Raw genomic sequence first — 15,543 nt, 5'->3', positions numbered from 1 at the left:
CACAAAATCCGTAGCAAAACTCTTCTTGAGTTTTCCTTGGGAATATCTATCTTAGACTTATGTCTCACAGCATATGATCACTTAATTTGTGACTAAGCCATTTGGCTCCTCAGTAAGTTTCAAAATCACATATCTCATACTAATCTCGTATAATTTATAATTCTTCCTCAAAGGTATTTAAATATTCTTGAAACACTTAATCACTTATTTACTCTTTCATATTCCAAGTATATCATTTCCATAAAGGTATGCCCAACTACTCATGTTTCAATTTATCTCCAAGAGTTTGTAGCATGTCACCTAGTTTACTTGTGTTGTTACTAATCCTTTCCTTTCAACAAAGTATATTCTCATAGCAATATTCTATATCAACTCATTTGCTATATCATTATTGAAATCTTTATTTACATTTTTCTCACTTGGTATTGGCATCTCTTATCAGTATCTCATACATTCATCTAACCTTTCGCTCGCTTCCTCATTAGTCTTTAACAAGACTTAATCTCTTGTCTTCCTTATTTCTTAAGATTTGACTTCAATCATCATATTATTCATCTAAACACTCCCCATGTTAATTTATTTTTATGTAACCATCTCAAAAACTCTCTAACTCTTCTTTCTCTTACATGCCAATATATAAGGCAATAAAGAAACTTTATAATTTCACTCATCATCTTTATCTTAATACCTCCCCATTGCACTTAAGATTCCAATCAACAAAGCTTAGCATGAAAACCAATGACCATTCTTCAACTCGTTAGTTTCATCTTCATGCCACTCTTAATTTGCTCATGCTTTCTAGCCATTAGGGGTTCTTAACGCGACAGTTTTTGATAGTCAGTACTATGACGTTGCAACTGTTTGAATTCACTTTATCCCAGCAACTCTTCCACTTTTAAAGCTACTACCTCAATTATTCACAATTGTGTGGCTTTCCTCTAAGTCTATACCACAATTAACAAGACTAACTTTTTATTACAAGTACGCTATCAGAACATTGATTTAATATCTTTATTTTGCCACTAACATTCATATATCTTTACCATAACATTTAGTACGAGTTTGCCTAAGCAAAAATCTCCAAATTTATTCATAACTATATGTATCTCAGATTGCACATCACTTATCATCAGTCAATAAATCCCACTTTAAAATACTCTTTCCATATTTTATAGTAACTTCACCATATAGTATCACGACACTCTGTTCCTCCATTCTACTACATGCATACTCCACAAAATTTAATTAGAAGATTCACGTATCTTAACTAATGCTAATTCCATTTAATCATATCTTAAATACTCCAAACTTGTAAATTACAACTCCAAGTGTATGTCCATATATTGATAATCTTTATATATTTCATGATCATGAAAACTACAACTTACAAACTAGCTTTCTATCATATGCACACTATTATAACATTAATTCCAACATATTTAATCTACCCTTGGTGTTATGTCAAAATCATCCCTGTCTCGGTTGCAATCCAGAGGAATCTCTCTTCTGCATATCCGTATGAGCTGGTGGAGATGGCGCAGCTGCCGTAGCCAGTCCTAACTGTGGGCAATTTCTCCTAATATGACTTGGCTGACCATAGCGAAAACATCGTGCAAGCCCCCTACACAGCCTAACATGATAATTCCCACAATTTTTGCATCTATCAGAACCTCTAGAACTCTTCCCAGAAATAGTCATCGTGGATCTGTTAAATCTCGAAGGCCTCTACTGTGTCTGTGAAAATGGAGGTCAGGAATATGTTACTGAAACAGTAGTAGTACTTCCTGAAACAGAGGAGTCTTTGCCCCTTTTTGGTGGCTGACTAAAAGATACACTCAGATTTCTCCTTTTTGCTAACTTAGCTCGCAAACTCCTATTTTCATTCGCAAGCTTCTAAGCTCTTAAAGCCATTCACACCACCTCTTTAGCTACGGTTGCGTCGACTCACCCATACAAGAATCGCAACCATGTTGCCTAGCCTCTTTAAACTTCTTAGAAATAGAAACATCCAACACTGGTGGTGGGATAAGAGGTGGGGGTGGTGGTACTGAAGGAGTAGTTGGAGGAACTGTAGGAAGAGCCTGACCAGCTTGAGCTTGGCCAGCAATAGTGGTAAAGAAGGTTGCCAATGCCTAAACTGCCTCAAGAGGCATGGCAGGAATACTAGTAGGTAGTGGAGAAAGTGGAGGATGTGGAGGATATGGAGGAGTCTTGGCCCGAATGGTGGATGCAGCCGATTCCTCCTCTACTGCACCTAACTAACGATGTTGAGAATGACCTCTTCTCCTCACAACTGATCTAGTGAGAGGTGGGTGTTCGCGTCGAGGAGGCATAATAATCTATAAGAGGGAACAAAGCGAGTTTAGGCTACCTCAGGCTGTATATGCTGATGCATGTATTCTACTCAACCTAACCTGATTTAACTTAACTTAACTTGGGCCACACTGACACTATAGTATTTAAAACAACTTTAATACAATTTTAAACCCAAAAGCTTTAATCTTTAAAACCAAAAGCTTTGATACCACTATAATTGTCACGACCCGGTACTCTCCTCGAGCCCGTGACAACCGTTGCGACGTCCCGATCAACATTCATTGCCCAGAATGTCAATCCGAAACCCCGCAAGGCTTTAATATCAGCTTCTCATTTCCCCTGTGAGTAACTATTGCCAAAAACCATGTTCTAAAAGATTTAAAACTGTTTCCAACATAAAACAAATAAAATAATAATTTTCGTCTCACAGGGGTATTTTGGTCATTTTTCTCAAAAGTCTCAAAATCAGTTAAAAATGTAGTATGTAAATGGAAAACACATATTTCATAATCAAAAAAAATTTTGGATGTCTAAAACATTCATTTAAAATGAAATTATGACTGTTAGAACAAAATAAAAATATTGAATAAAATATTCAATTTTCTCATAAAACAATATTTTAAGAACACTACATAAATAATTTTGACAGCGTAAAAGCAAAATAAATTCCTACATACAGTAATACAGATAACCAAAGTATAAAATTTAATTTACAGTGACACGTGGGCCCACGAATGATCAAAAGTATCAAAAAAAATGAACCTACAGTTTTTGGATGTGGCAAGTCCAACTGTAGTCCTCGCTGATATCAGTTATCTACAATCTATTCTGAGCCTAAAATGGGTGGAAAGGAGGGTGGTGAGATTATAAAATCCTAGTGAGTAAACAAACACCATTTAAATCAACTAAAGTCGAGTAAAAAGAGACTATTAAAACATTTCATCAAACTGTAATTTATCATCTTTCAACTTATTTCAAACAAATGAAATCAATTTATTTAAATCAAGTAATCAGTATGGCTTATGAATTTCTTAAAAAGCTTGGCTCATGCCAAAAATTATTATCGTACTCAGTTATCTAGGATACCTTGGCCGAGGGCTATCCCAACTGAGTCCGCCAAGACTATTAGAAAGTCATGTTTTTATTTTGAAAACATAGCCGTTCCTTGGCGTTGGCTGAGTTCCCCCTCACGTGGTGGTTTGGCGTGAAGTGAACTCTAAAAGTTATACCTCGGGAGTTACCCTACTCGCCTTTCCAACCGAGGTAAAATATAAAGGGGTTTACTGTGCCCCCCTAATAGGCTGTTCCACAGAAATCCGCCCACTGCAGCAAGTTAAACCCACCATACAATAAAATTTTGATAGCATGATAGGGCTAATATAATACTATCCAGCCTGCAAGTGTAAAATAGAACAATGCATACAGTTCATAAAAACACAACCCAGCTAGTCATGCCAACACATTATGATAAGTCGTCAATTTAAATCGTAAACTTATAACACCGCAAGTGGTCTCCAGTTACTCTATTTTCAAAGTCATCATTCAATTTCAAGACGATTTATAAAATCATTTTATTAAAACACATTTTGTTTACAAAACCCAAAAGTTAACCATTTAAAATCATTTTCTATAAAGTTCACAAAATCGAAAAAACATACTTTAGATAATTAAAATGATGATAAGGTTACTCACTATTTCGGAAGTCGAATTTTTAAAGTATTCCAATTATCGATCCTCGGGTACAATTTCCTTGCCCTTGTTGGAGGACTCACCACCTTAACATAGTACAAATCAAGAAACATACTATACTGGTACTAAATTGAAATTAAACTAATTTGGACTACTAATGCATGATATGGAATGCAAAATGTTCGATTAATTGCTTAAATGTGATATTCGACCTAAGTCACACTATACTCGGTCTAATCGGTTAAAATCTTCAATTTAGCTCCAAATCAATTCTTCTCACTTTCTACACTCCAATTATACCTAAATTACCTCAGTGACTGTAAATGAGATTCAATTTATTAGTCCCAGGTCAATAATCACACATGTCTATACATTGAGCAAAAATTCAAATTTTCACACCAAAATTTTCCATTTAATTTCTAGCGTCACCAAACATGAAATATCATTAATTTTAGCCACAATATCCTCCCTAGAAAATTCGGCCATTGATGGGTGATGGGGAAAATGAATTCTTTTCTTGTTGTTTTGTTTTTAGACATGATAAACTAACTAAAAACACTAACATAACTTAGAATCAAATCAATCCAACATCATTCTCTCTCCATACCCATTTTGACCAGCCATGAATTCACCATGAAAACATGAAATTTAACCATGGAAAATAAGGAGAAATGCGTGGGAAAGGTAGATCACAAGTCAAAATCAAGAAATTTTACCTTTGATTGCTTGATTACTTGAAATCCACCAATTTTCCCTTGAATTTTCCCACCTAGGGCTCTTGTTTTCTTTTCTCCCTTAGTTCTTCCTTTGCTCTTGGTTTGGCAGGCCATATGAAGAAAATAGGCTAATTTTATGCTTATTTTAAAGCTAAATAAATAATGGATATAAACTTGACACATGTCGCCACATTATTGGTCCATTTGTAATTTCTTAACTATTAAGCTTTCTCTCTCCACCACTTAAATTTTCTCAATTATCCATGATAATATTGGGTAGAATTTCATGTGCTGGACAAGTGTATGGGTGGTGAAAAATTACCATTTTGCCACTAGGGTGGTAAAATTACCATTTTACCCTTATGCTCTGAAAAATACCGAAATTACAATTTTTCACTTCTCAACCTCAAATCATACTCCAATAAGTCATATATGATCAAAATCTTTCAAAAATTTCTCATTTTGTCCTCAAGTGGCAAAATTACCATTTTACCCCTAGATAGTGAAATTTTCAGTTTGATTCCAAATTAATCCTTGAACCCCAAATCACCATTTTAAGTCATTCTGAAAATTTAAAATTTTCAATTTCACCCTAAAATCTCTATTTGATCTAGTTCGAGGCTTAAATCAACTTTGTTGTACCCCTAGGTACAATACCGACTTTTATAAATTCTTCGGGACTCTCCTAGCATGCAAACATGCTATCCAACATATGTATGTCATGACAAGTATTTTATAGAGTCAGGTTTGACATCTTCTCCCCCACTTGGATCAACCATATGATCCTTCTTCATGACTGATTTCGCCATCCAGTTAAATATTAATATTTTATGATTATTTTATTAATAAGATATTATTTTATTTTAAAAATTTTATCTTGTCTCCTTAGTTCCCAAAATACCTTATTATACCTCAATTCACATTCGATAAACTTTATTTGTCACCATATCAAAGTATGGGGCATTTCACACTTCAAGTTTTATTACGTGTTTTAAGGCTTAAACTAACTTATAGTGTTGAGACCTCAAAAAAGGGTATTAAGACTTGTTTGTTTCATGTGTCTCAAGAAATAGCCTAAGTATGAAGGTGTATCAGAACAACTCTAGACGGTATTGACACTTTACTCAACAAGAGTCATTTTTCAGAAAATGTGTACTGAAGTATCGAGAACAAGACTGAATGTAACGAGATAACTTCTCAAAAAAGCAAGACCAAGTGTATTAAGCCACACATCTCATGTATTAAGCTTTGCTTTCAAAATATTTAGAATCTAGAAACGAAGTTTGAATGTATCGAGATAGAAGACCTCAAGTATCGAGGCTTCACCTTCAAACTTTAAAAGCAATTGTCCAAGTACTTGACATCAAAATTGAGTTAAAAAAAAAAAGAATTTTCAATATATCAAGACAAAGGTATCGAGACAACAAAATGAGGTATGGAGATATTTCACATAGTTTTAATACATGGCTTCAAAGTCTTGATACCTGGTTTCAAAATCTTGATACCTAGTTTCAAAGTCTTGATACTTGACTTATAAGTCTTGATACTCGACACAATGTATAGAGACTTGGCTTCAAAGTCTCAATACTTCACCATTGGATTTCAAATTCTAGAGAGAAAATGTTAAGGTAAAATGTCTTTCGAGGGTATCGATACCTCGCTTCAGGAAAACTAGAAAAGGACATAAATAATGACTAGTTTCTATATCAAACATCCTTAACGGTTACAAAGCTTCTCTAACTATAAAAAGTACTTCTCCAACACATTTAAAAAGTGAGGAAATAAGAAAGAAAGATCATTTTATCAAGAGTCAAATGAAATGAAGAAGAAGATGAAAAAAAATAGTAAAAACCAAGCTAGAGTAGCTAGTCATATTCTTACTAAAGCTTCTGAGCTATGTTTGAGCTTCCATTTCTTTGTGCTTTCACTCATATCTTTTGTAATCATTTCTCAGCTCTACCAAACTCTTCCTCCATCTAATCACCTAGCCAAATTAGCCTTCTAGAGGCATTTGTGAGCTTTAACGTTGTAAAAAAAGGTTATGCTTGAACATTTAAAAGGCATTGATGTAAAGGTTCTATTTGATCCTTGAAAGGGCTGAGGTTTTGCCTAATCCTTCAATAGGCTAAATGTTAGCTTTATTCTTGTTTTGAAATGAAAAAATTGATTGAACTTAATGAGCTTTGACAATGAATGAAAGATACTTTTGAATATGATGAAAATCTTTAAAGATATGTTGAAGCTAAACTTAAGAGAAAGATACATTGAAATGCTAAGATTGATTGAACATGCTTTGAATGTAAAAGATCATGCAATTGAACTTAAAGAAATGTCTCTTAGTTTTCTTGAAGATTTCTTGTTTTCAAATTCAAAGTTCTAGCTTAAGAATCAAATGCTCAAAGAAAAAACTTGATTATTAAATGAGAAGAAAGCAAAATTTATTTCTTTATCACAAGAAGGATCAATTTTGAAGGAAGGATAAGTTAGTTCAAAAATTAACAATGAATAATCGATTATGAGAAAAGAAGAAGTCAATTCTTAGAAGACAAAAGCTTCAGGATTTGTGAAGAATTGACAACTCAGAGAGAAAGAATAGATTTTAGAGGAACAGAATGTAGAAGGTAAAAATGCCAAAAAGAAAAAAATGGATTCTACATGGAAAAGTTATTGGTTCTTGAAACACCAAAAGCAAGATTCAAAACTTGGTGACCAAGAAAAAGATGGTACAATTGGATAAGATTGGAGTGTCAAAAATCAAGTTCAAATTCAAATTTTGGTGCTAGACCACGAGAAGAATTGGCACCTTGAGGCAAAAGAATCAATTCTCCAAGATTGCAAAAGTGTCACCATTGAACCTAGTTGTAAAAGAACCTACATCTCAAAATAAAAGAATCGATTCTCTAAAGCTAGAAAGCTCTAGACTTTATGAAGAACTGACAACTCAAGAGCAAGGAATCAATTCTATATATACGACAAAAATGTGCAAGCTGGTTGAAACGCATGAGAAGTGATTCAGATTTCACTCTAGTAGGTAAGAAATCATAGAGGCTATAAATACCTACCTTTAGGATGTTAAAGCAAGGAACTTAAACGAATTTGAATAATCTTCGAAGAAGAAAAGAGTAAAAAAACAATAAAAAAAGTTGCTGGCAGAAAAATCATATCTTTGAGTAAGATCATAACCTAAACATCACATTTTTATCCTTCAGCTGATACTTTTTGAGCTTAAACCTTCTTTCATCATTTATATTTTTTAACAAAGCTTTCACCTTTTTGATCCTAAACTTCCATATTAGCCTTTGTTAGATGTTTTAAGCTAAAGATTCTTGAGAATCCATTATTGTGTTTGTTATACCTCCAAGCAAAAGTTAAAGTGGTTTTACTTAATCTAAAAGGTTGTATCTTGTGTAAAGGTTGTGCTTAAACCTAAAAAAGGCAGTGTCTTGGTAAAAGTTACGCTTGGTCCTATAAAAGGCATGTTGTGAAGGTTACGCCTGATCTTGTTGAAAGGCATGTTGTAAAGGTTATACTTGATCCTGTTGAAAAGGCAAGCTGATAGTGGATTCAAACTTCTTATGCTATCAAGGGAGAAGATGTAGGCATTGGAAGGCCAAACCTCTATAAAAATCCTATCGAGTACTTTTTATTTTTAAGCTTTTTACCTATTCATTTCATACTTTATTTTGTTGTTCTATTTTCTCATATTTTTGCTTCATTTTCAAAGCTTGTAAAAAAAAAAGGGAATTTTTATTCCACAACCAATTCACCCCCTATTTGTAGTTTTACTTTAAGCTTATCTTTCTAACATTAAAGTTATGTTTGCTCCTTGGAAAGTCAATGTGGTTTGTGCTTGATCTTGTGAAAAGGTAGTGTGAGTTATGCTTGATCCCATGAAAAAGCAGTGTCAAGTTATGCATGATCCTCTCAAAAAAGCAATGGGTAAGGGTTATGCTTGATCCTTAAAAAGGCAGATTTTGTAGTGGATTGAGAACTCCTAGTGAGCCAAGGGAGAAGATGTAGGCACCTATGGAAAAAGTCAAACCTCTATGAATCATTTGTGTCTTTCCTCTTCTCTTGATCTTCTTCCCCTCTTTGAACTTGTGCTTCCTTTCTCTAATCTTCATTGCTCCTTCCTTATGGATTTTTTCATGACGTGAATATATCTGGATATTTGAGTTCAAAATTGTTTTCCTCAACTCACTCTTCAAATCACTTTTGATTTACTTTGAGATACATATGTTTTTCACCATGATTTGAATAGTCTTAAAAATCTACAGTTATTTTGTTTTATTCTTGATTTGTTGTCACATCCCATTTTGAGAAGGAACATGACCGGTGCATGAACCTAGACGAGAATAACTCGATAAGCCCAAGCAAGCTTTTATAACATTCATCAATGTGGAAGCAGGTTTAAACATCCATAGGCGTACATTATCAACTCATGCATATCATCATATGTAACATTAGGAGAAAGCACTGATCAGTTGCAACTTTTCAATCGATCGGAACCAAAGTCAGCAATCACAGCTAGTTCGGTTATTCTGTGCTAGTTTAGAAGGTAGATTTTAACCGTCGATTTTAAGTGCTTCACGATTCGATCGCCAGCCACACTTCCTCCCCACCTGACCCAATCGAAATACCGAAATGAAGGGGTGAAATTTCATTTTTAGCCTCTTTAATCCTCTTTTGTCTTCTTTCCCTTCATCGGTTTTTGTATTAACTCATCAAATCAGGCCTTTTTTTTTTCCTTTTGAAACCCTAAAAACCTTCTTGGCGTCTTCCTTGGTCCTCATCAATTGTCGTCGCCAACCCCTTGCTACCGTCACCATCCTCCTCGCCAGTTGCTAGTCATCTCTTGCAGTTGCTGTCATCTTCCCTTTGTTCAAGCCTCAAGGTATATTCAATGTTGAAGAACTTGAGTAGTTGACAGATTGTGCTTGCTCTGTGAATAATGAAATTCAGATTTTTTGCATTTTCATGGGTCTTTTTGGATTTGTGGAACTTTTGTTGTGATTTTTGTTTTTTCGCTATGTGAATTGTGAACAATGAAAGTTGGTCTTCCCTATCCCGGATGTGCTTTAACCTCTAGCAATCCAACTTATTTGGTTATTTGATTCTTATCTCATGTTTGGACTCTGGTCTACAAGTGGGTTTCAACTTTCATGAATCATGTCTGGGTTTAAGTTGCAAATTTATTTGTACACCAAATATTTCATTTTTTAATTAAAAAATAATAAGTTGTTTATTTTCTTTATTAAATATTTTTTACATTAATACTTACAACATGAATATTAGAGAAAATTGAACTTGATTTTTAGATAAAGAAACATACATTTTTTTATTTCTTTATGTAAAAAAATATAAAGTTAGGATTTAGAAATTAATTTGGATTTTATATTATTAGTCCTTTTTAAACTCTTTGACTAACTATTATTTTTTTATTTTATTAATTAGATCATAAATAATAAAAATTTTTATTCATGTCTAAGTCTCTATATAATTCATAACATATTATCATTGACCAAATTTAATTCATAACATCCTATCATTGGCCAAATAAATTGATGTTTGCATTGATATATTTTTTTTCCAAGAAAAATTTTTTTATTTGCAAGTTCCTAAAGCACTTAATCAATAAATCATAGAAATGTTTATGTTTTGACAAATAAATTCATGTCACACCCTCATTAAGTTAAGTTCTATGTGTCCAAAAATTAAAATGTCTATAAAAGTCAATTTTCTTTCTAATTAATATGACCCAAAAATCACATGTTCAACCTCTTATAATGGAAAAGAGACATGAGTCATATAAGGGGCACATCAATCAAAAAACAAATTGAAGATATTAATCCAAAAACAAAAAAAGGGATATCAACCAATACATTAATTTTTCTGTAATTATTTCTTTATTTCTTTGGTTCTTTGTTTAATTTACCATAATATAGTATCATTTTTTTTCTCAATTTATTTCTTTGTTTCTTTCGTTCTTTGTTTAAAGATTTTACCATATTTGTTATTTTATTTCTTAGATTTAACAAAGATTACGTTAAAGCCTATACGTGAGACTGAGGCTGGGTTTGACTCTGACTCTGAGTAATGTGTTATTCTGATTGACTATTTTCACTTTTCAGGTAATATTATCCATAATTGTTATGCATATTTACATTGATAATTTTTTTAGATTATCTTAACACAATCATTTATAGTAATTATTTTATATTTTAATATTTGTAGGAACATATTTTGGAAATTTGCTGCATTAGAGTTGGAGGTTCGAGGTGTATCAAATCTTTGTTTTGAATTTTAGTAATTTATTTGTCTCACTTTTGGTTGTGTAACTTCTAACTTTTATGAATTTGTAGTATATACAATTTATTGATTTATGTTGTACTTCTCGGATTTAGATTAACTGCATTGCATAAATTATAAAATTGCATTGCATATTATGTACAATTTATAAAATCTTTTTCCCTTATCTTTTCCATTTTATTTAATATTCTCGTTAACCAATTTAATATATGGTATTTATTGATTCTTTAAAAAAATAAGTTATTGATTTGGCATTCTTATAAATAAATAATATGGTGTTTATTGATTTTTACTAAAAAAACTTATATAATGTTTAATTATATAATTAAAAATAAATCATCTAGGTTGGATTACTTATTTAAACAACATGTTTTTGATTTCAATTATAAAAATGGACTTGACACAAATTTAAGCCCAAACCCAATATAAATTTTTCCATGATTTTAACATTTGGGGCTATTTAAGCCCAAGCTCAAGTCAAACTCAATGCACCCTCCAACCAACCGAAACCAAGGTCGGTTTCTGTTGATAAGTTTTTTCTTATGACCGGTTGGTTTCAGTCTGTCATAAGAAAAAATTGGTTTCGACAGTTTTGGTTTCTCCTGAAACCAGTTGATGCTCACCTTTATGCAACATTACACATATATGGAACTTCTCAACATATTAGTGTAAGTGAAAACATTTCATATATTATCAAAGTGCCATGTTCTTAGTGCACCATATCATGTACATGTCTTAACACCCTCAAGTGTCCATATGGGCTCTTGAGCCACTTTATACATTTAAGATAACATTTATAATGTAATATACCCAAACATTTGGCTACATTATCATAACATACTCATAATCCATAAAACATGTTCATAATTTGTAAACATAACATAACATAGACTGAAAACATAACATAACATAGACTAACTCGTCAGGGAAACATGACACAATCTCTAAGCTGCAAATGGCCAATACATCACCCACCAAAAGAGGAACGGATCCCGTCTTCGTGACACTGGCTACTATCAAAGAGCTATCATTGATCTGCAACAAAAATAGTGAGGAAAAGGAACGTGTGAGTCACAAAAACTCTGTGAGGGCATACGGGGATGGGGATAAGCCAAGGGGAAAAGTTTTTCATAACTATGTAATTGTAAACACGTATGATTCACAAACTCAACGCCATTACCATAATGATCATATAACATAGCATTTAAAACATCCTTTGGAAAACAACTTTGTTTAAAATATTAGAACTCATTTATCCTTAAAAACCTCTTTATAATCACTTGAAAATCCTTTTCTGCAACAATTCTATCAATTCCTTTTGGAATGCATCGATACATGCGAGAAATTTATCGATACTTTTGAGAGTGTATAGATACATTTCACACAGAGCACCTCTTATAGTTTTCTGTTGAAAATGTATCGATACATGCTCCACATGTATGATAAGTCTATGATAAAGAGTTATTTTGCCACATTTTGATTATTAAAAATAGCTAAGTCCTTGTGTTTTTAAGTAATTTAAGTAGTTTTTATGCTTTTTGTTATTAAGTTTAATATATGTTGGAATATTTTAATTTTATTAATTTTAGTTCATTTTTATGCTAAAAGTCCTAATTTGATCCATCATTGATTTAGTCCTTATTTTGAAGGTGTGCAAGTGCATAAAACTTTGTGGAGGTGAACCAAGCAAAGATGATTAAGTGTAGAATTTTCTTAACTTGTTGCAGAATTTTGACCATAACTCTCTCCACAAAATTCCAAATGAGGTGATTTTTAGTCCAATGGAAAGCTACGAGGGAGCACAACAACTTTGGTTTATCATGTTACCCAGTTCAAATTAGAAAGTGGTTAAAATCCTTGTCGAAGTTGAAGTACTGCACCAAAAGTTGAGAAAACAAGGCAGAATAGTGAAGGTCGTAGCTCTCACTGTTGAGAGCCATAACACTCAAGGAGTTTTTCCAAAAATTAAAATCTTACAATATTTTAAAGTTAGGGCTTTTAGAGGTTATTTAAAAGGCCTTTTTTAGAGGTTTCTAAATAAGGACCACAAGCAACTATTTTGAAGAATTAGAGCCAAGAATGAGCCAAGAAAGTAAAGAATTTGAGAGAAAATCAAGATTAAAAGCTTCAATCATTAGTTTCTTTATCTACTTTTGTGTTTCTTTTGTTTTTGTTGACTTGGATTAATGGCTAGTTTTCTTTGGATGATGTTTTATTTAGATATTATGAACTAATTTGCTCTTATAGGATTGTAGTGGATTTCAACATGCAATATAAATATTAATTTCTCTTTTATTTACTCTGAATGGGTATAATTCTATTGATTCAAGTATGTTCTTAATGCTTTTAATTGTCTAGCCAGCAAGTAACTGATTTGTGAATCTAATTGAGACTCGACAAAGAGATTTTATATTACACAAGATTTGAATAGTATATGTTCATGTCACTTAGGTGATCTGTTTTATGATTAGGGTAGAAATACCCTAATTGTCATACATAGCCAAATTAGAATACTAGCTTAATGAACCTTATTTAATTGATTACTATAGACATATAGTTACCCAATTAAGTTAGGTATTTGTGCAAGCATCTCGATAGAGACTTGTACATAGCTTTAGATTTTAGGTTAGTAAAACCACCCATGATTATAAATAATAAGAGAAACCAGCATTAAGTGAAGTGTTGAATAAACCTATAATCTTAGGTTTTAATCTATTGCCTTTCTCTAGTGAATGTGCTTTAATTTAGTTTTTATTAATTTTTTAAAAAAATTTAGTTACTTAAATAAGATTAGTTTTTTTCATAATTTTAGTACTTTGTGAAGATTTAGGAACAAATCTCTATGGGATACAATTCTGGACATACTGTCTATATTACTTGTTTGATACGTATACTTGTTGTGCAAAATTGACAAGAAGTTTTTTCACCGCTATTGTTGGGGATTTGTTTTCCTATTTATTTTGCTAATTTTAAAATTCAACAGATTAATCTTAATTTGAGTTTTTTTCTTTCTTTGTTTTTCAGGTTTATTCTACCGTTGTTTGAGAAGAGCAAAAGGCTTGGAGATTATACCGTGTGATCTAGAAATTGAGAGAACATTCTAAAGACTTTGATGAGAAAATCAACAAGGTTTTGCTCAAACAAATACAATGGTTGATTGCAAGCGTGAGCAATAAATCCAAGAGCAAGTAGTAGATGAAAATCATTACTTAAGGGATTATGTTATCCTATTGGTACAAGGAATTCCATTGAGCATTCGAAGGTTGGTTATTTAAGCTAACTATCATCACCATGATTCAAAATTCTATCCAATGTAGGGGTATTCCAAATGACAATCCAAATGGCCATATTTCAAACTTCTTGGAATTCATTTAAGGCTTTTCCCTTTTTTATTGAAGGACAAAGCTAAAGCGTGGCTGAATGCACTCCTTACTAGATCTGTAACAACATGGGATGATTTTGCTCAAAAGGTCCTTGTTAAGTTCTTCCCTCCGACCAAGATAGCAAAAATGAGGAATGATATCACACCATTCGTGCAGTTAGATTCTGAATCATTGTACGAGGCTTGGGAAAGATACAAGGGCTTGCTTAGGCGATGCCCTCATTATGGTCTTCCAAAGTGGCTACAAGTGTAAACGTTTTACAATGGTTTGAGTGGTCATGTGGTGGTTGATGGTGCTTTGGGAGGAGCTTAATGGCTAAGTCAATTAATAAGGCATATGATCTATTAGAGGAGATGGCTTCAAATAACTATAATGGCCAGCAGAGCTATCGATGCATAGAAGAGTGGTTAGAGTTCATGACATGGATGCCTTCACGACATTATTAGCACAAGTAACAGTTTTAACTAAGAAACATGAATCTTTTAGTGCTAACTCCATTCAAAGTTCTTTTATAGTTTGTGAATATTATGGAGATGAGCATGCAAGCAATCAGGGTCCAAGTAGTACAAAAACAATGCAGTTATGAGGAATAGACAACAGAACAATCTTTACTCCAACACCTACAACCCAAGGTGGAGGAACCATCCTAACTTCTCATAGGGCAACAATCAGGGGTATCTTCAACTCAAAAGTTGAACATAATTTTTGGGTTCCAATAGCAAACAAGAGCACCTATCCTAGCAAAAAAACCATCTATAGAGGATTTATTGATGTAGCTCATGACAAAGAATGATGCCATCGATCAAAATCAAACAACTCTCATTCAAAGTCAAGCGACACTAATTTGAAACCTTGAGACCTAGGTTAGTCAACTTGCTAACTCATTAAAAAACAGAGCTTAAGGAAGACTACTTAATCATACAGAAGCAAATCCGAGGAAGGAAAGTAAGGAACATGTTAACACCATTACCTTGAGAAGTGGTAAGGAAGTGGCAAGTAACCTAATGCAAACTAAATATAAAGACAAGATAGTTGAGACTAGAGCATAGATTGCAAGTTCTAATGAGCAGTGTTATGAGAAGGAGACAAAGGCACCTCTACCACCACCACCTTTTCCTCAATGTTTCAAG

At 32.9% G+C, this 15,543-nt stretch overlaps 1 non-coding gene across 1 annotated transcript; it reads right to left on the bottom strand.

Annotated features, from left to right (window-relative positions):
- Positions 1 to 14,536: 14,536 nt before the first annotated feature.
- Positions 14,537 to 14,643, bottom strand: LOC148760403 (small nucleolar RNA R71). Its single transcript, XR_016023309.1, has one exon. It is a non-coding gene; the product is annotated as a small nucleolar RNA R71 (small nucleolar RNA).
- Between the last annotated feature and the right edge of the window lie 900 nt (positions 14,644 to 15,543).

The sequence above is a fragment of the Theobroma cacao genome, chromosome 10 (genome assembly GCF_053813885.1).
Source record: "Theobroma cacao isolate CCN51 chromosome 10, ASM5381388v1, whole genome shotgun sequence".
NCBI classification, from domain to species: Eukaryota; Viridiplantae; Streptophyta; class Magnoliopsida; order Malvales; family Malvaceae; genus Theobroma; species Theobroma cacao.
This window is presented reverse-complemented; position numbering and strand designations above follow the sequence as displayed.